Here is a 25,485-nt window from a genome sequence, read left to right on the forward strand (position 1 = left end):
GCCCCTCCACATCATCGGGGGAGGGGGGATGGTGGTCCACCCCGGCCATTTAAATGAACCGCCGGGTTTAATATTGCAGCGGCTCTGCATGTGCGGACCACCATTGCTTACGCTCACCATCAATTTCGACAGCGGAAATGTAAAATGCAGCCCACAGGGTGGAGTTTTCCCAACTTAGATCCTGGGAAAATGGCAGGACCAGTAGCGGGTAGAAAACCCAAATTGTGAAAGAGTGGACTTTGCCAAGGCTCTTTAACTGAGCCATGGCATTAGCATCCTGCCTCTGGGTTCTCTGACCAATCGAGAATGTTTCTTTGTTTTTTTTTTGTCAAAGGAAGGATTTCCAATTAAAATGGCCCCTGCTTGGGTCCCAAGGGCTCACCACCAGTACTTGAATTTTTGAGGCTGCAGCAACTGCAGGAATGGAGAGGAGACCTGGGAAGGCTGTTTGTTGGGTCCCTCACCTTTATCTGGTGGTCCTGCTGAAGCATCTGAGGGGCTGCACTGAGGTGATCTTTCCAAAGGAAGATGAAAGAGGACAACCGCTCCAACCAAGCAGGTGTGCATGAAACCTGGGGACAGAGCAACAAGAGGACCCAAGACCTCAGGGGCATGACAGGTGAGTGGTGACATAACACTTTTGGGAGCCAAGCCCCCACTATGACTTTTCCAGCATTCTCCTGCACAGCATTCCTCAGAACAACACATCTTGGGGGTGGGGAGGGGGGTGTGCGTGTGTGACGTGCTCTCAGTACATCACATCCCTATCTGTATAGCCAACACTCGTACTCAACCTATTGCCCTCTTACACCCATGCCTCACAGTCACCCTCCATTAATGTTGCCATTCCCTGCTATCCACACAAGTCATTGATAACACTTATAACTCTCTGCTATCTCTCCTTGCATGAGAAGCGAGCACACAACATTGAAGAGGCAGAGACAGGGCCGGAGGGGGTTGGTCCTCCAGTGACACTAGATGCATGCCCACCTGGGAAGGAGGTTTTGTTCCAGGAGGCTGCAATGTCTTGCTGTGAAAACCTGAGCTTCCTGATGCACTGGTGCTCACTCATGTTGAGAAAGCTGATCCTCTGCCTGTATCCCCTGTGTTGGGGTCTCCCCTCAATTACAGCTGGATCTCTGTGTCCATCCTTTCTACTCTGTGGAGGGCCCTGTAACTGGGAAGGAGGCACCTGGTGCTGATATTACCTCTCCACTTGTCACTCATCTGAGGTGGGAGGTGGAGCTGCATAAGTTGCTCCCATGCTGTGCTGAAGGCTGGCAGCAGGAAACTGATGCTGAAGGTGAGTGATGTGTTAGACAGGTGAATGTGAACTCCTTGGATGGCACATCACCTGTCAAGCAGTGATAACACTCTCTGAGAAAGAGTGCTATGAATAGCAGCCTCTCACCTGGCCATGGCTCGAGCTCTTCAGTTTCCACAGGCTTCCCTGCTTGTAAATTTCACTGAAGAAACATTCCCTGCTGTCCACTCGCCTCGGCAACTCTAGCAAGTTGCTGACAGGTCAGGAAACAGATGCCTTGGTTGCTAAAGTCAGAATGCTAGGTTAAAACAGCAGTTAATTACCTATCACAATATTTAAATGGTTTACCTGACAGTTGCATGCATGATTCCTACCCCTGTGAAACCTGGAAGTGGGCAGGTTGATGTCAGGGCTCTGACCCAACGTCAATTTTAGGGAATTTACCTATCTGCACGCATCCAAATCCACCTCCCCTTGCCTGGGAAAATTCCACCCAGGAAGTATAAAGCAGGAAATAGAAGTTTGATTCAAATCCATATTATTTTTTCTTATTCATTTGTGGGATGTGGGCGGTTGCTGGGTAGGCCAGCATTTATTGCCCATTCCTAATTTCCCTTGAGAAGGTGATGGTGAGCTGCCTTCTTAAACCGCTGCAGTTCTTGGGTTGTTGGTTCACCCACAGTGCTGTTAGAAAGGGAGTTCCAGGAATTTGACCCAGCAACAGTGAAGGAACAGCAATATAGTTCCAGGTCAGGATGGTGTGTGGCTTGGAGGGGAAATTGCAGGTGGTGGTGTTCCCAGGCATCTGCTGCCCTTGTCTTTCTAGTTGGTAGAGGTCGCGCGTTTGGAAGGTGCTGTCAAAGGAGCCTTAGCGCGTTGCTGCAGCGCATCTTGTAGATGGTACACGCTGCTGCCACTGTGCATTGGTGGTGGAGGGAGTGAATGTTGAAGGTTGTGGATGGGGTGCCAATCAAGTGGGCTGCTTTGTCCTGGATGGTGTCTAGCTTCTTCCATGTTGTTGGAGCTGCACACATCTGAGCAAGTGGAGAGTATTCCATCACACTCCTGACTTGTGCCTTTTATAGATGGTGAACAGGTATTGGGGAGTCAGGAGAGGAGTTACTCACTGCATGATTCCCAGCCTCTGACCTGCACCCTAGGAGGAGCATGGCATCTTTGACAGCAACTTCTGGTTTTCTGCACTTAACTGCACATGTGCAGACGCCAGAAGTTGCTGTTTGAATTAATCTATTATAATAGTGAGTGTTGTTAGCCTTATCATTAATACTTATGTAAAATCCCGGTGTCATGCAGGCCCCACCTGCCAAGAATGAGGCACATTAATTTCGCCACATGGACATTAAATTTCAAATTGTTGCTGGGAAGAAGAGAAGGCCTGATACAAGGGGTTGCCAGGCCCCTGGCTGGAAAGACATTTTTGCATATTAGCTGACAGTGCTTGGAACAAAGGAGCTATCCCCTGCTCCAATACAATCCACAAACAGATGTGGTCACTCCAATACAATCCACAAACAGACGTGGTCAAACCAGTTAGTCACATGACTAACCTACTTGGCAGTTTGGGTTTTTTTCTGAATTGTACAGTTTTGAACTGAGTCTGCAGAAAGCTGTTTTCCTACTGGATTGAAAAGACCTCTCCTGGCTGGCTCACCACAGCCTCTCCTGTCTGCTCCCATCTCTTTCTCACAGAACTCCAAAAACCCACTGAAGACCCATGAACCCCAAAAGAGAAAATTCTCCTACAGTGAACAAGGTCTAAGAAGAATACTGGGCTCCAACAATGAGCAAAATCTATCTACAATCAAGGACTCTACAGTGAGCTCAAAGAACCGTAACAACAACTCTTCAGATGTTGCCTCAAACTTTTCCACTTTTATTTTTCTTCTTTTTTCTATCTCTGTTTGCATGTGTGTGTCACGTATGCATGCTAGCGTGGGCGTGTCGTGTATTTGTAGACATTAACCGAATTAGAGTTTAAGTTCAAGTTTAATAAATTTTGTTTTTTCTTCGTTAAACCTAAGAAAGCCTGTTTGTGCTGGTTTCTTTGCCTTATAATTGGAAAGTGGTGAACAGGATTCACCAAGGCGGAGCTAAAAAAACACTGTTTGTAAAATTAAACTCTGTTATAGTAAGACTAGGTGAAGGCTGAAAGGGATTCCTAGACCTCTTTCTCACCTGGTCGTAGCACAGGTCAATAAGAGTACTGTTGAATTGTCATTATCATATAGCCTTAAACAGCATATATGAATTTTTGTTATATGAAGTTCAACTGCATACCACAAATTGTACCGAAGACTCTTTACATTTACCATATTCTTAAAATGATTACTGTAGGACTGGAGTTACATATAAGCTAAACTGGTTAAGGACATCAGATTTCCTTCTCTAAAGGAATTAATGAGCCTGTTGAGTATTTTTTTTAATGACCATCTGACAGCCACCTGGTTATAGTTGCACCTTTTCATTCCAAATTTTCTTCAAGATGAATTCAAATTCTCAAACTTCAAGGTGGGATTTGAACTCTCCTTCTATTAGTCCTGTGATACGACAACACTGTAATTGCTATAGATAAGGTTTTGGTGCTAAACTCAAATTGTCGCGGAATGAAGTTACATTTTACTGAAGCCAAAAAATAACAATTAATTCCAATTAGCCTGAGCTTTCACCAACTTCCTCAATATAGTTCGGTATATTGGCTGGCAATGATATAATTGCTAGCTGATGCATAACAACGGGACTATTCTATAGGTACTCCTCAAGCAGAATTAAGATTTGTTACTTCCATAGAAACAAACAGGTATTACTTGGTAACAAGTAATTGTGTCAACAACTTTGTGACTGAGCATATTATTTTAGACTGGTGAGCTACCTGGGCTCTGTATTTAGATCAATTTTCTTAGTCCATCTCCTCCTCTCTTTGTCTTTCAAATGTATTTAATCATTGTTTCTTTGTTCTTTGTTCTTTGTATTGCTGGAATATAATACTTTCCTACTATTTGCGCTCTGATAATTTCCCCTAAAATGCTGTTCTTAATGTACGTTCTTGATGGTGTATGTGTGGGAGAAAATCGCAGCAAAACCCAATGCTGTCTTCAGGTAATGTGCACTTCTCGTAGCTTCACAGGATCATAATCAGCTTTGAGAATCTTTTCCAATTTTCCTGTCCTAATCTAAAGGTGCTGAGGACAACTGTACTGCCACCCCAGATGAGATCAACTAACTTGGCACTGCCAGGAGATCAAAAGATCATTGGCCGGAAATTTACGCCACCATAATGAGTGGGATGGTGGCGGGGGTGGCGTAAAATGGAGCGGGAGGCTCCTGGAGGCTTTCCTGACCCGCTCCCGCCTCTACCGCCCTTTACATGTGGGGGGTGGGGGGCGAAAAACGGCCTGCCCGTCCTAGGACAATCAAGGCACTTAAATGGCCAATTAAGGGCCTTCGCCCGCCTCCATGCAGATTTTACGTGTGGCAAGCGGTGTCCTGGAGCCGGGAAATGCCGCCTGGGATAACTAGGTGGCTGCCGATCATCCCGTGGGAGGGGCCCTGCACCCTGCACAGGGTGCCCGATGGAGGGCTGCCCCCACTACTCCAATCATCCTCAGCACCCAATATGCCCCCCTTCCCACCCTCCCGCCCCGCCAGCCGACCGCGCTTGCCTCACTGGGGCCCGACTGATTTCCCCCGGTGAGGCAACCAAAACTTACCTTTCCTCCCGGCTCCACATCATCTATCTTCAGCTGGGCTGCAGTCCCAGCAGTGGCCACCACTCCCAGTGCGCTACTAGGGCTAAGAGCTGCCCACCCGCTGAATGGCCGGTAGCTCAATGAGGTGGGACTTCCTACCTCAAGCGGGTGGAAGTCCCGTCTCGGCACAATTAAAGCATGAGGACCCGTAAAATATGGAACGGGTCCCCAGGTGAGGTGGAAGCGGGTTCGCCACTGACTTTTAGATCAGAGGCCTGCTCCCATCCGCCCACAGTAAAATTCCGCCACTGCCGTTGATTATCTAAATTTGCCGAGCCATCAAGGAAGCCCACGGCTGATAATTGACTAATCTTTCTAGCTTGTGCATGTACAGTGAAATATGAAGAGTTTAGAAAGGTTTTTTTTTCCATTGTGACAAATGGTGTAATAATGCGCAGATCTATTCGGATTAAAGACCTTGAAACTTCCAATTGGGTATACGGCAGATTGTAGTGACTGAGACTGAAGGAGTGAACTGTCTTTCTCTAGTTCCACTTCTCAACAGGTCACAACATATATTTAAATGTTTACCCAGTTACCGATATGGTCAATTATATACTCTATTTTTATTTCAGAATAAAATCCACCAACTAGGTTTCTTTAATAAACAGCATTATCAATTTATGATAAAACAAGATATATTCAGTAAAGATGCAATCACACAGATTGCAATATGAAAGTTCCCTTTTAACTTAGCCCAACACACACGCAAACAAATTCAAGAAAAAATGAGGATTTCTCTGCAGAGATCTCTTTACAAAAGAAGACAAAAATACTTTGGACAAATACTTGTCAATTCTTGAAGGAAAAGGAGAAGATATAGAATGATATCAATTGTCCCTTTATTCAGGTGTCCCAAATACATGTAGACTGCTGTCACTGGGATCTTTTTGGAGCAGTTCTCTTCAGGTGACATTGAGGCTTAGTCTGGCAGGCTTTCCAGGAGAAGTGCGGCAATAGGGATTTCAGCTATTACACACTGGATTCTCGGGGTTTCTCAGAGGTGAAGAAAGGATGAACTGGTGTCTTCTCTCTTAGCAGGCTGACCACCTCCCCACCCCACCCCCACAACTGACTCAAAACAATATCTGAAACAAAACTAAATCTTGACATGCCACTTCTCTGTAAACAACTCACCCTGGTCACCAAGGCTCCTGTTTTATTTAGCTTAAGATATGTAACATCCAGTAAGAGGAGTTGTTAAACAGAAAGCTTAAGTCCTTCTAGTGACCTTTTCATTTTGAAAAAAAAACAAAGCACAGCATCTATGGAATCACTTCAGTCCTCCAAATGAATCCATTTCCACAATTCTAAAACATGAGTCCTTAAAAAATATTTTAAAATGGAAGCACTTTCATTGCATTTTATCTTCATGCTACTGTTATCTAGGGATTGGGTGCACACCTCCTGTTTTTATTCACTGATAGTCCCATTATGTTTCTCTCTCCATAGATGCTGCATGACCTGTGGAGTGTTTCCAGCATTTGTTGTTTTTATTTCAGATTCCAGCATCTGTGGCATTCACTTCCCCAATTTTTGTACAACACCCTGCCTCAAATCCTAGACTTAGAAGAGCACATTTGCTGCATCAGCATGACCTTTACCTACTTTTAAAATAGTCATTTATAAGTGACATTAACAAATCAGAATCATAGAACTTTGGTTTTTGGGCCTGTTCTCATTAGGCTGGATTGAGATACTGCAATCTCATTTCCTATAGAACTCTTATAGCCAACAGATAGAGAAGACTTTTTATTCTTTAATTTAGGCTAGATTCCCATCTGGTCCCAGAGATTAAAGGATAGGACTATTCCCGTCAGGGGGGGAAAGGAAGTGCATCCAAAGCTAGAGATAACTAAAGATTTAGATATTAAAATGAAACCGAAAAAGGAAGCTTCTGATAAATGTCAGGCTCATACAACAGTAGAGAACCAAGCTATACAGAAAGCATAGAGGAGAGAAAGGAAATAAGAGTGGCCAAGGGGGTGTATGAGGATAGATTGGTGAGTAACCGAAAAGGGAAGCCTGAAGTTTTTTACAAACCTATAAATATTAAAAGGGCGGGGCCAACTGATCGGAAAAAAATCATCTTCTGGTGGAGGTAAAGGCCATAGCTGAGCTATGAAATGAGTACTTTGGCAGCATCCTCTTCTTACTTGAAGAAAGATGCAATGTCACAAAAAAAGGTAGTAGAGAAATTAGGATACAATGGAGACACTTAAGAGGTTTGCTCCAAGTAGAAAAGTCAGCTGTTTTGTATGAGATGCATCCTAATTTGCTGAGGGAAGTAAGGTTGCAGATAATAGAGGTTGACATATTAATGGATTATGTTGGTACAGTGTAATCTGCATAGGCAAATTAGGTCAATCGTAAAACCGATTTTTCATGTGACTAAAAAATGGCACTAATAGCTTGGCATATACTTGATGGTATGGATAATTATGCAGATGTTAACTATTATAAATACTATACAATTTTATATGTACAATGTATGTGATTGATTGTGAAGCACCTTGTGATATCCCAAAACCTGAAAGGCACTATATTTCAAAGAATTCTTTTACACAGAACCCCAACAAATGAGGCACTAGTAATTTCACCCTTTATGAAAAGTGTCAACTATAATTTCTATACCACTGGAATGGCACATTAAGGAATTAGAATAATTACGTATAATTTACAAATTTCAATTAATTTATTTCACATGTAACTCAACTTCTGTTTGTAGATTTAGGAAACTTCAAAGATCTATTCTATTACAAGTAATGTATTAGAATCAAGGCGACAGGGGTCTTGACGTCTGGGGAAACTGATGCCGAGATACCTGTGTCAGCTCAGGCACTAAATTTGGTGGGCCTTCCATACAAATCAGGCACTTAACTGGACAGCAGGGGGCCTTCTGTACAATTGAAGACCCCATAGGCGAAAGTCCCAACCTTGCAGATCTGCCAGCCAATCAGACGCCGGCAGCTGCAGTGCCACCACAGAGGCAGTAGTTGCTGCTGTAGCTGCAGCAACCAGACACTGAGGAGCGATGCTGGAACCAGGCTCAAAGTAGGTTAGGGCAGGGTGGGGGTCACTGGGGAGGGGGGAGGAGGGAAGGAGGGTCCTCAGAGTACGCCCCCCTCCTCAATTCTGGGTACTGCCTGTGCGGAGTTTGCAAGTTCTCCCTGTCAACCGCGTGGGTTTTTGCCGGGTGCTCCGGTTTCCTCCCACAGCCAAAGACTTGCAGGTTGATAGGTGAATTGGCCATTATAAATTGCCCCTAGTATAGATAGGTGGTAGGGTAATATAGAGAAGGTGGGGATGTGGTAGGAATTTGAGATTAGTGTAGGATTAGTATAAATGGGTGGTTGATGGTCGGCACAGACTCGGTGGGCCGAAGGGCCTGTTTCAGTGCTGTATCTCTAAATAAAATAAAAATAAAATAATAAAATTAAGGATCCCATATGCTTTTTAAACACACTTCTCATTGTCCTGTTTATACATCCCTAGGTCTCTGTTCCAGTACATGCCTAAAAATTGTACCATTTAATTTATATTGCCTCTCACAGATCACCTAACACTTTGCTGTGTTAAATTTCACCTGTTTTATGTCCACCCATTTTACCAGGCTATGTCCTCCTGAAGTCTATACTATTCTTACTGTTCATTACATTTGAGTTTTGTGCCATCTGAAAACTGAAATTATGCCCTATATACCCAAGTCTGGGCCATTAATATATATCAAAGCACAATGGTCCTAATACTGATCCCTGGTGAATACCACTGTATATTTTCTCCAGTCTGAAAAACAACTGCTTATCACTACCTTCTGCTTTCTGTTCCTTAGCCAATTTTGTATCTACACTTCTCTTGTTCATTTAATCCCATGGGCTTTCATTTTACTTACAAGTCTATTATGTGGCACTTCATCACATGCCTTTTGAATGTTCATATACACATCAGCCATATCATCTTCATCAAGCCCCCCTCTGTTGTTCAACAAATCACTAAATCATGTTAGTCAAAAATGATTTGTTAATAAATCAATGCTGACTTTTAGTAATGAGCCTATACTTCTCCATAATGCCAATTAAATTTGTGCCAGATTATTGTATCTCAAAGTTTTCCTACCACCCATGCAGGCTAACTGGCCTATTGTTAGCCCTCTTCCCTTTTTTTGAACAGGGTTGTAACATTTGCAATCTTCCAGTCCTCTGGTACCATCTCCATATCGGAAAAAGATTGGAAGATTGTGGTCAGAGCCTCCACAATTTCCACTCTTGCTTCTCTCAGTAGCCATGGATGCATTCCATCTGGGCCGGGTAACTTTTCCAATTTGAGAACTGCCAAACTGATAAGCACATTCTCTTTATTTTATCCTATCCGATTTCTTTACTACCACCTTCTTTACAGTGACATTGGGAACATCTTCTTTAGTGAGGACAGATGCACAGTACGCGTGGAGTAACTTAGTCATGCACTAGAAAATCTCCATTTTGGTCTCTAGTATTTCACAAGTTAAAGTTCTGCTCCTTCCAAATCATCTGTCTGCATTCCTGTTTTGTTGTACGACCACACTTCTCTTTAGGGCACAATTTAGTTCTCTTAAGTAATTGCTGAAGAGACTTTCACTTCATGACCTCAAAGCAGCAAATGAACCAGCTCAACCGATGTCTGCTGAATTTTGCATCACAATCTTTCCTAGCTTGTAAAGGATAACACTTCCAGTCGTCTAAACCAAGAAAGCTGAAAGACAAGTAGTTCCCTTCTAGTCCTGGTTGATAGATGAATGCCTCCTCTGTCTGCTGGCTGCAAGACTGTAAAATGAGCTCTGTAGTCTCAATCTGTAAGGGTCTTTGAGAGAGTTACTTTGCATGTAATCATCTAGGATTGAATTTTGCTGACATTGGATGGCCAATACACTCTAATTTATTGTGCTATATCTCACCTGAGGTCAGGAAGTTTGCATTACATTCCTGTCAGATGCGTTTTTACTTTGGTCCACAAAAGTAAGCTCCCATTTTCCAATCATGTTGTCATCAGCGCCACAATGCACTTTCAGCTAGTAAACTCGGGAGGCAGTAGAATGTGCAGAAGAAGTCACGCTAATAATTTTAAAATATGGCCGAAAATAGAGACATGTTGTTGAAGCTTTTCGTCTTGCACTCATCAGGACACTCCGTAAGAATACCAATGTAAGGGAAAACAACAACTTTATAAATAAGAATGAAGCTGTTGTTTTCCCTTACATTGGTATTCTTGCCGATTGTCCTGCTGAGTGCAAAACGAAAAGCTTCGACAACATGTCTCTATTTTCAGCAATACTCAAGTTCTGTACTACCAAATGACAATTTAAAAATAATTATTGAGAGAATTACTCATGGGCAGGAAGCTTGTGCCCCAGAAGGAATCCTTGCCCTTCCTCCCCCTCGCAGTATTGGAATTTATCCTCCCTGCTCCTCATTCCCCACCACTAACCTTGTGCCTGGTGGCATCCAGGTCCCCTGAAAATTCACATCCCACTCACCTGCCTTGACATGATCTCCACCGGCATTGAGTGGAGACTCTTCAGACTAAGTCAAAGGAAGCTCGGGAGTTAAAGTGGCCTAGGCTTTACATTCAGCTACCTGCAGCGGTATCCCTTCTGTCCTGCACCCCACCCACCCTGAATATTAAAATCGGGGTCACATTGCAGCATTAGAATTCTTGGGGAAAAAATTGCTGAAAGGTCCTAGTCCTTTCTGTAAACTTAAGAGGGTGGCCTTTTATAATGAAGAGTTCATATTGACCAAATTAATGTCTGAATGCGATATACAACTTATTTATATAATACATATTATGAATATGAAAAAGGTGTAAATGGCTTGCTGTTTTCTATTAAGGCTCAGTAAATGTGTTCGATACATTGAATAAGCAGGTTTTCTTCAATTAGCAAATGATTTTGAGGTAGAAATTCTGGTTGGTTAAGTATGATTGTTACTTGTTGATATTGTACAATTCATGTTGTTAAAGTCTTATGAAGTTCCAGGACACAAATTCAGAGTTTTTCAAAAGCTGAGAAACAATATTGAAAATAATCTTAATTGAAATAAGTATCACAGATGACTACCTGACAATATAAAAATTAAAATTTATTAATCTCAGTACAGTGAGAACTTTTATAAGTTAATCACATACAAAACAATTGCTTTTGAAGATACTTTGCAGGTGATACAGTCTGTTTTAAAATACATTCCATTGTTGATTACTTTAAAACCTTTTCCTGTAATATTTAGTATTTTTAAAATCCAGAATCAAACTGTCTTTTGCTAAAGAGGTTACTGTGAGCTGAAATTTTGTGCAGATCTGACTTCAGTACAATAGATTTTTTTCCTTGTTTTACAAATTGTATGAAGATCAATTTCCTAGGACCTTATTCTGTTTCACTGTCATAATTTGGCAGAAGTTCAGCAGAAATATGTGCATAAACAGGCATCCTGCCAAAGTTACAGTGGTGGAGCAGGGGAAATTCACACAAAGTATTTCTTGCTTAATATAGTGCTGTGCACTTCAGTGACAATGTCTCTGGTCTGGGGCATGGTTGTCATATTTAGCTGTTAATGTAGCTTTAAGATAGCTGTTCTAAATTGCAAATTTCTGTTATTGTAGCTACTTGTAAATTGCTGCAGATAATTGGAAGGTAGTTGTAACTGCTTGTAAATTGAGGTGAGAGTGATTGTGCTTGATGTCAAGGCAGCATTTGACTGAGTGTGGCATCAAGGACCTTCAGCACAATTGAAGTCAATTGAAATCAGGGGGGAAAATCTCCACTAGTTTGAGTCATACTTAGCACAAAGGAAGATGATTGTCATTGTTGGAGGCCAATCATCTCAGCCTCAGGACATTGCTGCAGGAGTTCTTCAGGGTATTGTCCTAGGCCCAACCATCTTCAATTGCTTCGCCAGTGATCTTCCCTCCAACATATGGTCAGACGTGGGGATGTTCGCTGATGATTGCACAGTGTTCAATACCATTCACAAATCATTAGATAATGAAGCAGTCTGTGTCCATGTGCAGCAAGACCTGGACAACACTCAGGCTTGGTCAGATAAGTGGTATTCACACCACACAAGTGGCAGGCAATGACCATCTCCAACAAAAGTGACACTAACCATCTCCTCCTACGACATTCAATGGCATTACCATCGCTGAATCCCCCATCATCAACATCCTGGGGGTTACCATTGACCAGAAACTGAACTGGACCAGCCATATAAATACTGTGGGTAGAAGAGCAGGCCAGAAACTGGGAATTCTGCTAAGAGTAACTCACTTCTTGACTGCCCAAAGCCTGTCCACTATCTACAAGGCACAAGTCAGGAGTGCGATAGAATACTCTCACTTGCTTGGATGATTAGCTCGAACAACACTCAAGTATCCAACTATCCAAGACAAAACAGCCTACTTGATTGGCACCCCATCCACCACCTTAAATGTTCACTCCTTCCACCACCGGTGCATAGTGGCAACAGTGTGTACCATCTACAAGATGCACTGCAGCAACTCGTCAAGGCTTTTTATTTTATTTTTTTAATTTATTCATTGATGGGATGTGGGCGTCGCTGGCCAGGCCAGCATTTATTGCTCATCACTAATTGCCCTTGAGAAGGTGGTGGTGAGCTGCCTTCTTGAACCGCTGCAGTCCATTTAGGGTAGGTATACCCACAGTGCTGTTAGGAAGGGAGTTCCAGGATTTTAACCCAGTGACTGTGAAGGAACGATGATATAGTTCCAAGTCAGGATGGTGTGTGACTTGGAGGGGAAGTTGCAGGTGGTGGTGTTCCCATGTATTTGCTGCCCTTGTCCTTCTAATTGGTAGAGGTCGCGGGTTTGGAAGGTGCTGTCTAAGGAGCCTTGGTGCATTGCTGCCGTGCATCTTGTAGATGGTACACACTGCAACCACTGTGCATCGGTGGTGGAGGGAGTGAATGTTTATAGATGGGGTGCCAATCAAGTGGGCTGCTTTGTCCTGGATGGTGTCGAGCTTCTTGAGTGTTGTTGGAGCTGCACCCATCCAGGCAAGTGGAGAGTATTCCATCACACTCCTGACTTGGGCCTTGTAGATGGTGGACAGGCTTTGGGGAGTCAGGAGGTGAGTTACTCGCCTCAGGATTCCAAGCCTCTGACCTGCTCTTGTAGCCACAGTATTTATATGGCTATTCCAGTTCAGTTTCTGGTCAATGGTAGCCCCGAGGATGTTGATAGTGGGGGATTCAGCGATGGTATTGCCGTTGAATGTCAAGGGGAGATGGTTAGATTCTCTCTTGTTGGAAATGGTCATTGCCTGGCACTTGTGTGGCGCGAATGTTACTTGCCACTTATCAGCCCAAGCCAGGATATTGTCCAGGTCTTGCTGCATTTCTACATGGACTGCTTCAGTATCTGAGGAACAAAGAACAAAGAACAAAGAAAATTACAGCACAGGAACAAGCCCTTCGGCCCTCCAAGCCTGCACCGATCCAGATCCTCTATCTAAACATGTCACCTATTTTCTAAGGGTCTGTATCTCTTTGCTTCCTGCCCATTCATGTATCTGTCTATATACATCTTAAAAGACGCTATCGTGCTCGCATCTACCACCTCCACTGGCAACACGTTCCAGGCACCCACCACCCTCTGCGTAAAGAAATTTCCACGCATATCCCCCCTAAACTTTTCCCCTCTCACTTTGAACTCATGACCCCGAGTATTTGAATCCCCCACTCTGGGAAAAAGCTTCTTGCTATCCACCCTTTCTATACCTCTCATGATTTTGTACACCTCAATCAGGTCCCCCCTCAACCTCCGCCTTTCTAATGAAAATAATCCTAATCTACTCAACCTCTCTTCATAGCTGGTGCCCTCCATACCAGGCAACATCCTGGTGAACCTCCTCTGCAGGAGTCACGAATGGTGCTGAACATTGTGCAATCATCAGCGAACATCCCCACTTCTGACCTTATGATTGAAGGTAGGTCATTGATGAAGCAGCTGAAGATGGTTGGACCTAGGACACTACCCTGAGGAACTCCTGCAGTGATGTCCTGGAGCTGAGATGATTGACCTCCAACAACCACAACCATCTTCCTTTGTGCTAGGTATGGCTCCAGCCAGCGGAGGGTTTTCCCCCTGATTCCCATTGACCTCAGTTGTGCTAGGGCTCCTTGGTGCCATACTCGGTCAAATGCTGCCTTGATGTCAAGGGCAGTCACTCTCACCTCACTTCTTGAATTCAGCTCTTTTGTCCATGTTTGAACCAAGGCTGTATTGAGGTCAGGAGCTGAGTGGCCCTGGCAGAACCCAAACTGAGCGTCACTCAGCAGGTTATTGCTAAGCAAGTGCCGCTTGATGGCACTGTTGATGACACCTTCCATCACTTTACTGATGATTGAGAGTAGGCTGATGGGGCGGTAATTGGCCGGGTTGGACCTGTCCTGCTTTTTGTGTACAGGACATACCTGGGCAATTTTCCACATTGCAGGGTAGATGCCGTGTTGTCGCTGTACTGGAACAGCTTGGCTAGAGGTGCGGCAAGTTCTGGAGCACAGGTCTTCAGTACTATTGCCGGAATATTGTCAGGGCCCATAGCCTTTGCAGTATCCAGTGCCTTCAGTCGTTTCTTGATATCACGCGGAGTGAATGGAATTGGCTGAAGTCTGGCATCTGTGATGCTGGGGACTTCAGGAGGAGACCGAGATGGATCATCAACTCGGCACCTCTGGCTGAAGATTGTTGCAAATGCTGCAGCCTTATCTTTCACACTGATGTGCTGGGCTCCCCCATCATTGAGGATGGGGATATTTGTGGAGCCACCTCCACCAGTTAGTTGTTTAATTTTCCACCACCATTCATAGCTGGATGTGGCAGGACTGCAGAACTTAGATCTGATCTGTTGGTTATGGGATCTCTTAGCTCTGTCTATCGCATGCTGCTTACGCAGTTTGGCATGCAGATAGTCCTGTGTTGTAGCTTCACCAGGTTGACACCTCATTTTGAGGTATGCTTGGTGCTGCTCCTGGCATGCCCTCCTGCACTCTTCATTGAACCAGGGTTGGTCTCCTGGCGTGATGGTAATGGTAGAGTGGGGATATGCCGAGCCATGAGGTTACAGATTGTGGTTGAGTACAAGTCTGCTGCAGCTGATGGCCCACAGCGCCTCATGGATGCCCAGTTTTGCATTGCTAGATCTGTTCAAAATCTATCCCATTTAGCACAGTGGTAGTGCCACACAACACGATGGACGGTATCCTCAATGTGAAGGCGGGACTTCGTCTCCACAAGGACTGTGCGGTGGTCACTCCTACCAATACAGTCATGGACAGAAGCATCTGCAGCAGGCAGATTGGTGAGGACGAGGTCAAGTATGTTTTTCCCTCATGTTGGTTCCCTCACCACTTGCTGCAGACCAGTCTAGCAGCTATGTCCTTTAGTACTCGGCCAACACGGTCAGTAGTAGTGCTACCGAGACACTCATGGTGATGGACATTGAAGTCCCCCACCCAGAGTACATTTTGTGCCCTTGCCACCCTCAGTGCTTCCTCCAAGTGATGTTCAACATGGAGGAGTACTGAGTCATCAGCTGAGGGAGGGCGATAGGTGGTAATCAGTAGGAGGTTACCTTGCCCATGTTTGACCTGATGCAATGAGACTTCATGGGGTCCGGAGTCAATGCTGAGGACTCCCAGGGCAACTCCCTCCCTACTGTATACCACTGTGCCACCACCTCTGGTGGGTCTGTCTTGCCGCTGGGACAGGACATACCCGGGGATGGTGATGGCAGTGTCTGGGACATTGTCTGTAAGGTATGATCCCGTAAGTATGACTATGTCAGGCTGTTGCTTGACTAATCTGTGGGACAGCTCTCCCAACTTTGGCACAAGCCCCCAGATGTTAGTAAGGAGGACTTTGCAGGATTGACAGGACTGGGTTTGCCGTTGTCGTTTCTGGTGTCTCGGTCAATGCCGGGTGGTCCATCCGGTTTCATTCCTTTTTATTGACTTCATAGCGGTTAGGTGCAACTGAGTGGCTTGCTCAGCCATTTCAGAGGGCATGTAAGAGTTAACCACATTGCTGTGGGTCTTCGACAACACCTTCCAAACCCACGACCACAACCACCTAGAAGAACAAGGACACCAGACGCATAGGAACACCACCACCTGCAAGTTCTCCTTTAAGTCATACACCGTCCTGACCTGGAAATATGTCACCATTCCTTCACTGTTGCTGGGTCAAAATCCTGAAACTCCCTCCTTTAACTGCATTGTGGGCGTACCTACACCCCGTGGACTGCAGCGGCTCAAGAAGGTGGCTCATTACCACCTTCTCTAGGGAAATTAGGCATGGAGTCCTTCATCCCTGGCCCCATTTTGGTAAATCTCCTCTGAACCTGCTCTGAGGGCTTGACATCCCTCCTAATGTGTGGTGCCCAGAATTGACCACAGTACTCCAGCTGGCACATAACCAGTGTTTATAAAAGTTTAGCATAACTTGCTTTCGTACTCTGCCTCTATTTATTAAGCCAAGGATCAAATATGTCTTTTGCAACAGCTTTTTTGAATATTTTGCTTAGAAGTTGGCTGAAATCCTCTACAGTGGGTGAGGGTGAGGGAGGTTTACTTGATTGGATACTACATTAATTCCTGGCTTTAAGATTCTTACCTAATAGGGTGGCGGGCAAAGGTGATTATGGTAAGGGGTATGAAATATAGAAACAAAAGATGGACCCATGGGAAGGGTAAATGATTACATCCGAATAGCAGAGGAGAGGGAAGCATGGAAAATCTGGCAAAAGGAGAAGGCTTCCATGGCCCAGGAATGTAATTATAATCAGTTGGTCATTTCAGATACTGATATAATATCTTTAAAATCTTGAGACCACGCACCCCTTTTAATATTTAATGCACTGTATGAATTTGCAGTGCTCATATAATGAGGTTCTCGGATCAGCATTATTGAGCTTGTTGGTGATACTTTAACACATCATTATATCACAACACATTTTAAGCCAAACATCAAAGTAATTACCAGAAATGCACTTAATACAGCAACAATGTCTTTTCAGTCACTACTCGGCTAAGTCACAGAGTAATTGTGCTACTTGTTAAATAGTTGTGCAAAATAACAGAAGCAACATAATAGAGTCATAGAGAGGTACAGCACCGAAACAGGCCCTTCAGCCCACCGAGTCTGCGCTGACCATCAACCACCCATTTATATTAATCCTATGTTAATCCCATTTTTCCCCTCTCACATCCCCACCTTCCCTCAATTCTCCTACCACCTACCTACACTAGGGGGAATTTATTTACAATGGCCAATTCAACCCGCAAGTCTTTGGCATGTGGGAGGAAACCAGAGCACCCGAAGCAAACCCACGCGGCCACAGGGAGAACTTGCAAACTCTGTACAGGCAGTACCCAGAACCAAACCCGGGTCGCTGGAGCTGTGAGGCTGCGGTGCTAGCCGCTGTGCCGCCCAATAGTAATATTGAAGTGTTTTTATTTTTGCAGGAGCGGGCCAATTTTATGAATGCTCACTATTGACAGACAAGGCTCTCCATCAGTAACAGGGATTCATTAAAACAGTCACGTGTGTTTCTTTTTTGCAATGCATGTAATTTAAATAAAGACTGGTTCCTGCATATTGTCAACAACACAAAATCACAACTGATCTGCCCTATCAAAGTATTTATTTGCTAGATCGGGTGTTGTATTTCTTTCAACTTCTGTTTCTCCTGTATCTTTTGAAACTGGTTATTATTCCCTTTCTTGTCATGAGTCCTGATATATTATTGTAATATATTATAATGAAGGGTATTGATCTGCCTGTTTCTGCTAGCTGCATAAATGGATACCTACAATTCTACATCTGATATGTGTCTCCATAGGCACATGTATCTCCATAGGCACATGCACAGTGATGAAACATAACTGGATTTAAAAATAACTGGACTGTCCAGTACTTGAGATTATTCAAATTGACTCCATTCACATGATTTTAAGTTCATCATTTGTAATACCAAAGAGGCAGACACCCAGTAGTAGGTAAATAGCAGCACCATTAATGCACATCACAGTGTTGTGATGTACAATAGCTTCTGGAGCATTTTGTCAATTCCATTTGTTATTATGGAGCTGGTATAATGCAAATATACAGTAAAAACACTGACAGGCCCACATCTACCGGTCAATGCTTGAATTTAGTAATGCACTTTCCATTAGAATGATGTGAGTAAAGTGCAAACATCAAGTACAGTTGGTTATTAATCTTACTTCTCTCTGTCACTCCCTAATACCATAATTATAAATACAGAACATAAAGGTAGAGATCCTAACATTTTTATCAATACCTGTTGTATGGATTCTGCACTTGCTAAAATTTGACTCAGCACTATCCTGTAAGATGCAACTGTCCGCATGGAGAGTGATTTTCACTAGAGGGCTATTTGCAATAACCATCTATTCCCTCAAGATTGAAGAACTGGCTGGAGAATAATCTCTGTTTCGCATACATGCATGAACTGTTATATTACATTTGGGATGTCATGGGGAGAATTTCCTCCTTGCCATATCTGGGAATTACTGAGTTCTCTGGTGCAGTAAAAAGAAAAGGCAGATGGAGACTCAGTAGGGTAGTGTTTCCACGTTGTGTACAGCGAATTGTGAAAATTGTTCCCAAAATTTTGAAAAATGTTTTTTTCTCATCCCTCCTCCCCACCCCAAATTTCTGCCCCAATATATTTGAATATCGGCAAATGCAAAATCTGCCATGAGCCAGTGCAATCAGGCACTTTTTAAAAAAATTGCCTTAAATATATCCCTGGATATAGTTAAGGGTGGTAGCTTGGTAAAGTTTGATAAACTAATTTTCAGCTGTGTTAATCACCAAAAATAAGGATTTTAAATCGGTGTCAATCCAGAACCTGTGAGTAACCCAATTTTGAATTACTGAAAATGACTGTTTAAAAAAATATACAAAACCCTTTCCTAGTTAGATTAGGATACAGCAGTCAGTTTCTTAATAAGGTCAAAACCTTTGAAAACAAACCTATTTAATGTCCTGGAGAGCAGAAGTTCAAGTTTAATTTTGGAACCTTCTCAAAGGCCTACAAACAACTACATTTAGCAGAAACCCCCAATGACATTTAATTAAATGGGGAGCGTGGCCAATTTTGTGGGCAGGGCCTACTTTGAGTGTGGTATTTTTAAAACTAGAGCAAAAGGACACAGGAACTACAGTTGAACTCAATGCCATTTGCGTTTAAAAGTCTGTGATTTTTTTTGCGTCACTTAGTCTGATATCAGGAGAATTGTGCTTAGTTTCTTTTGGCACAATCAAGTGGAAACTTGAGGCCATAGTTTTCACCCTCTCATCCCCACCCTGAGATTTCTGGACTTCCCCAAATTCATGTCTGTGGAGTTGGCATAGGCCCGTAACTGGTGTACTGAGATAGGGGGGGCCATTCCCAACCCCTCCTTCTCTGTTTTGTTTTCATTAGCCTCTGGTGCACCCAAGCAGAAAGGTGGCTAAAGAAACCTGGCAGTGGGACTTGCGTGGCAACCTTCCATGCATGCTGAACAAACATTGGACGTAAGTGAATTCCATAAATTCCCCCCCTCCACCCCACCAAGTACAAAGTGATCTTAAGACCTTGGGACTTTAGAACTGCTGCTGGAGAGCAGAAAAATGTAGGCAATTCTCCTCTGAAGGGCGCAGCACACCTTAATACTCTGCACCTAACTGGGTATCCAACAACAGCACATGAAGAAGAATTTGCTCTCATTGCACCACTAGAGAACATTGGCCTAGAAATGTGGCTGCTCAACATCTGTTTTACATGCACTAAATGGCCTCCAAAATGGCAGGCAGGAAGCATGCACACATTATAAATGAGCAGTGCACCCCTGCCATATTGGTAAAGGCCAAAGAATTGTCATGCAGTGCACACATCTGAAACAGGCATTTTGTTTGCATGTGTAAAGGAACTAATGGCTGTTTGAGGACCTTGCTGCAAAATTGGAATATCCTGAGGTAAATCAGGTCTACAGACGTCCTTATAGGGACCACAAGCAATAAGGTGCCAGGGTGAGTAGAAGAACGCAGGTCACTATCAGTGACATCCCAGCCATCGATTTGTTTTCCCTTAACCTGCACCGCCCCTTCCCGACTGTCCATCAATTGACACCCCTGATTACCCATTCCTCACTTACATGAGGCCCACTGCTAGCATAACAATGGCCCAAATTCAAACATGCTTTGCTGACAATCTACATATTCTTTGCAGCTCCCTGGGTTATTGGAAATTGGGCACAATGCCCATTATTGACTAACCTCACCATTCAAGTGCAGAGATAATATCCTGCATCTTCTCCATGCTGAAAAAATGGGTTCATCTAAAATTCTAGGATGTTGTTTTCAGATACTGATGTCAAGAGAAACCCCTCCATCATAGGCTTCTTAAGGGACATTTTAACTCCGCATAACGGATGGAAAATGAGTGAGCGGGTAGTTAAAATTACCTGTGGGATTTACCTGCCGAGGTCTTGCTCTCTACTCAGGTTCTGATTTTATTCCGCTCTTCTGAGCGGGCAGGAAAGACACCCTCTCATAAAAGGGGTCTGATGCTGACCACACAACTGCGGTTCCAAGTTAAAAAGTGGCAGTCATGTGAAGAAGTTACTTGAATCTATCAGCAGAGATCCATGACTGAGCATTTGGACAAGTATGAGCTGATCCAGATGGATTTGTAAAAGGTAGGTCATGTCTGCCTTTCTAGTTGCATTTATTTGGGAAGGTTGCTAGCATGTTGCCGAGATGGATTTCCAGAAGGCATTTGATAAGGTTCCTTAGAGGCAACTTTGTGACATGGATTGGTAATCGTTCTGGATAGGAGACTGAGATTAAGGATAAAGGAACATTTTCTGATTGGTAGAATGGAACAGGTGGTGGTCCCCAGGCATCTGTATTGGGGCCTCAGCTTTTCACCACGCATATTCATGAATTAGATGAAAGAAAGGAGAGCTGTATACCAAAATATACAGAGAGCACTAAGCTAGAAGGGACAACAAGTTGTGTAGATGGGAGAAGGAAGTTGTAAAGAGACATAGACAGGTTAATTGAGTAGTAAAAACTATGGTAGATGAAGTTCATTATGTTGAAGTGTGAGGTCATCCACTTTGGACAAATCCGGAAACTTTCTTAATGATCAGAGACCAGGTGCTGTGGAGGAACAAAGAGACTTGGGTGTCCATGTACACAAATCACTAAAAGCTAGTGCACAAGAACAAGAAACAATCAGAAAGGCTAAAGGAATATTAGCTTTTGTCTTGTGGGGATTGGAATACAAAAGTGATGCTGCAGTTGTACAGAGCCTTGGTCAGAACACATCTGCGCATAATAAAATTAGAGCTCGACCAAGACCAATTAGATTTTTGTTAGGTAAGAGTATCCAGGAATATGGATGCAAGGTAAAGGCCTGCTCGGGTATGAAATTGAAGCCCGACCCGACCACATCGGACATGGGCCTGAGAGTTTTGATTTTTTTTTCCTGCACCCGACCCAACCTGACCTGACTACCGTAATAAAGTTAATTATATCAAACATACCTTGTCCAAATGTTGTGATCCTCCATTCTGGCAGGAGGCTATTCCTGCAGAATCATGCAAGGCAGCATTGTGTCCGCGTCTAGCCCGACCCAACCCGAGCCCGAATGCCGGACCCAGAAGAAAGACCCGACCCGACCTGAACCCAACACATGTCGTCGGTTCGGGTCGGGTAGTCATGCTTTGATGCAAGGTGCGTTAATGGTGAATTACAGAACAGCCATGATCTTTATCAAATTCTGGAAGCTGAATGGCTTACTCCTGTTCCTGTGTTTAATTCATACCATAAGTAAACAATCCTGGGGCTAATGATTTCAGTGACTATCAACTGCTATAAACTTTTAAGTTTAAAAAAAGTTGGAGAGAGCATGTCTCCATTTTGGAATACCCTCTCTCTCACTTGCCATCAGAGCCTCCTGCTTCTTTCAAGCTGGAAGGCCTCAGGTTGGCCCTCCAGCTTAGAAAGCCTGCCCTCTGGGAAGTAATTGGCCACCCAGGGGAAAATCACAGTCAGTGATTTCTTCCCCCACAATGCGGGCTTCTGACCCAAATTTCAACCTATCGACAGGGTTCAGAAGCCCACAGGGAATATTCTGCCCTATGCCTCTATTTTATAAAGCCAAGGAGCTTCTGTGCTTTTTTTAGCAACCTTCTTAACTTGTCCTGTTGCATTCAATGATTTGCTCCCAGGTCTCTGTTCCTGCAGTCTTTTAAAAATTTGTATTGTTTAGTTTATATTGCCTCTCCTCATTCTACCTACCAAAATGCATCACCTTACACTTCACTGAGTTAAATTGCACCTGACATTTGTCTGCCTATTTTAGTAGTTTATGTCCTGCTGAATTCTGTTACAATTCTCCTTTATTATTTACTATTTTTGAGTTCTATGTCATTTGCAAACTTTGAAATTGTACCTTGCATATCCAGGTCATTAATATGGATCAAGAAGAATGATGGCCTTAATATTGACCCCTGGGGAACACCATTATATACTTACACCACCCCTCACCTCCACCCCAATCTGAAAAACAACCATTCACCACTATTTTCCACTTTCTGGCTCTAAGCCAATTTTGTATTGCTCCATTTTGTTTATTTATCAGGTTGGACCCTAGGTTTGGATTAAGGCTGAAGTTGTACGATAACTGCATATCTGTTGCACCAGTGATGTGGCTGTCGTGTAAATGGCTATACTATGTAATTCCATATCAGTCTATGTAGATGGAGCACAGTCTCTAAGATAATGCTATCATTCAGTCGGTTAGTTTATTGCTGAATGTAGAAATAAATGAATACGAACATGGGTGGTGAATGAAGAAATGGAAATATTGGTCTTCAATCAATTTTTCTTCAAATCTTAATCAATTCCACAGATACATTAAGTATTTCTTCAAAAAAATTATTGCTTTCACTCAGTATGTTCCAAATGTGTTAATATTTTAACCAACTTATGTCATTGGGAACATAATGTACAGTTGAGCTACTTATTTTGTAAAGTTGTTTTTCTGGTTGAGGAGGAAGAAAATGGAAAAGATTTGGGAAGCAGAATTGAAAGATAGCACACTAAGGGAATGAAACTCTAAAGCATTGATTTATTTGTTGCAATTATATGATAAGCATCTAAAGCGGCACTGTCTTCATGAAAAGTGGCTGCCATTATTTCTTTGCAAATGCATGATGTAAATTGCATTATGATCACATCGCTTGCTCATGATGTCATGGCGATGAGCATAATGTATGACTGTTAGCTTTTAATTTTCTAAAATATTCCTTTCTGGAAGATGTGTTCCTTTCAGTTCATAGTAAATCTTGGTGATAGTATCCTGTGATGTCCAAACAAGTTATTTTCTCAGTTTCACCTCCCAGTTTAATAGTTTTCTACACTTAATTTTGTGTTGGTTCCTAGCCCTTCTCCAAGTTTTCCTGAAGATTAGATTTCCCTCTTTCTTGCTGCACTGGGAAGCTTCTTTTCCAAGTCTCCCTGCCCTAATGGTGTCCCTGATTAATTTCTGGCTCTGCTAACTATATCCTGACCATGAAATTCTTCCGCGGGATCTCCAGTCTCTTGTCTGGCTTTACACAACTCTACCCTACATTTTCTCTCTCTGCTTCACCCTAATATTACCTATAATCTCTCATCTATCTATGGTGAGACACGAAATTCCATTATAAAACTTTCAGTGGAGGTAATAGAAAAACATGCAGATACTGAGAATCAGAAATACAGAAAGCATTGGAATATCGGCAACATGGCAGACAATTTGTGTACTGAAGGTCCCACAAACAGCTTTGTGATAATGGCCTGATAAAGTGTTTTTAGGTGTTGGTTGAGGGTTAAATATTTGCTAGGACATTGGGGAGAAATCCCTGTTCCTCTTCAAAATTGTGCCATGGTATCATTTACATCCACCTGAAAGGACAGATGGAGACACAGTTTAAAGACTCATCTGATAAACAGCAGTTCTGACAGTTTGGAACTCTCTCAGTATGCTCTGGAGTGTTAGCCTAGATATTATGGTCACGATCCTGAAGTGTGATGTGAACCCTCAACCTTGTGCCTCAGGCAAGAATGCTACCAGTGAGCCATATCTGAATTTTTAAAAAAAATCGTTGGATGATTTTACAATGATTAGTCTTACAATTAAACAGTGTTGGGGAGACAAAAGGAGGGGACAAGAGCTCAATAAGATTGTGAAAAGTTTTAGAACAAGTACTCATCTGTTTAAATTGATATTCCTATTTTTCTTTGGCCTCCTTGTCTCGAGACACAATGGGTAAGCGCCTGGAGGTGGTCAGTGGTTTGTGAAGCAGTGCCTGGAGTGGCTATAAAGGCCAATTCTAGAGTGACACTCTTCCACAGGTGCTGCAGATGAAATTGGTTGTCGGGGCTGTTACACAGTTGGCTCTCTCCTTGCGCTTCTGTCTTTTTTCCTGCCAACTGCTAAGTCTCTTCGACTCGCCACGCTTTAGCCCTGCCTTTATGGTTGCCCGCCAGCTCTGGCGATCGCTGGCAACTGACTCCCACGACTTGTGATCAATGTCACAGGATTTCATGTCGCATTTGTAGACGTCTTTAAAGCGGAGACAAGGACGGCCGGTGGGTCTCATACCAGTGACGAGCTTGCTGTCCAATGTGTCCTTGGGGATCCTGCCATTTTCCATGCGGCTCACATGGCCAAGCCATCTCAGGCACCGCTGGCTTAGTAGGGTGTATATGCTGGGGATGTTGGCCGCCTCGAGGACTTCTGTGTTAGAGATACGGTCCTGCCACCTGATGCCAAGGATTCTCCGGAGGCAGCGAAGATGGAATGAATTGAGACGTCACTCTTGGCTGAGGTACGTTGTCCAGGCCTCACTGCTGTAGAGCAAGGTACTGAGGACACAGGCTTGATACACTTGGACTTTTGTGTTCTGTGTCAGTGCGACATTTTCCCACACTCTCGTGGCCATTCTGGACATAGCAGAGGAAGCCTTTCCCATGCGCTTGTTGAATTCCGCATCGAGAGACAGGCTACTGGTGATAGTTGAGCCTAGGTAGGTATACCTATTCTTATGCTACATCCAGACATTTTGGTCTCATTGTGACCAACAGTGTCAATTATACCAGAGATGTAATGCATATTCAAGTTTCATAGATCAGGGACAAATTAATCAAAAATCTGAACAGTTTTGCAACATACATCATAATTTGAAATGAGAAGCTTTCAACCGGACAAACTATTTATTCAATATAACTCTGATTGTTACTGTAAGAACAGCTAATTGAATCAGACTATTATGTTCCTTTATATTATTGCACTTCTCCCACTGTCTCTCGGACCTCAAGGTAAAGGCTAAATATACTGTCTTT

The sequence above is a fragment of the Heterodontus francisci genome, chromosome 12 (genome assembly GCF_036365525.1).
Source record: "Heterodontus francisci isolate sHetFra1 chromosome 12, sHetFra1.hap1, whole genome shotgun sequence".
Taxonomy (NCBI): domain Eukaryota; kingdom Metazoa; phylum Chordata; class Chondrichthyes; order Heterodontiformes; family Heterodontidae; genus Heterodontus; species Heterodontus francisci.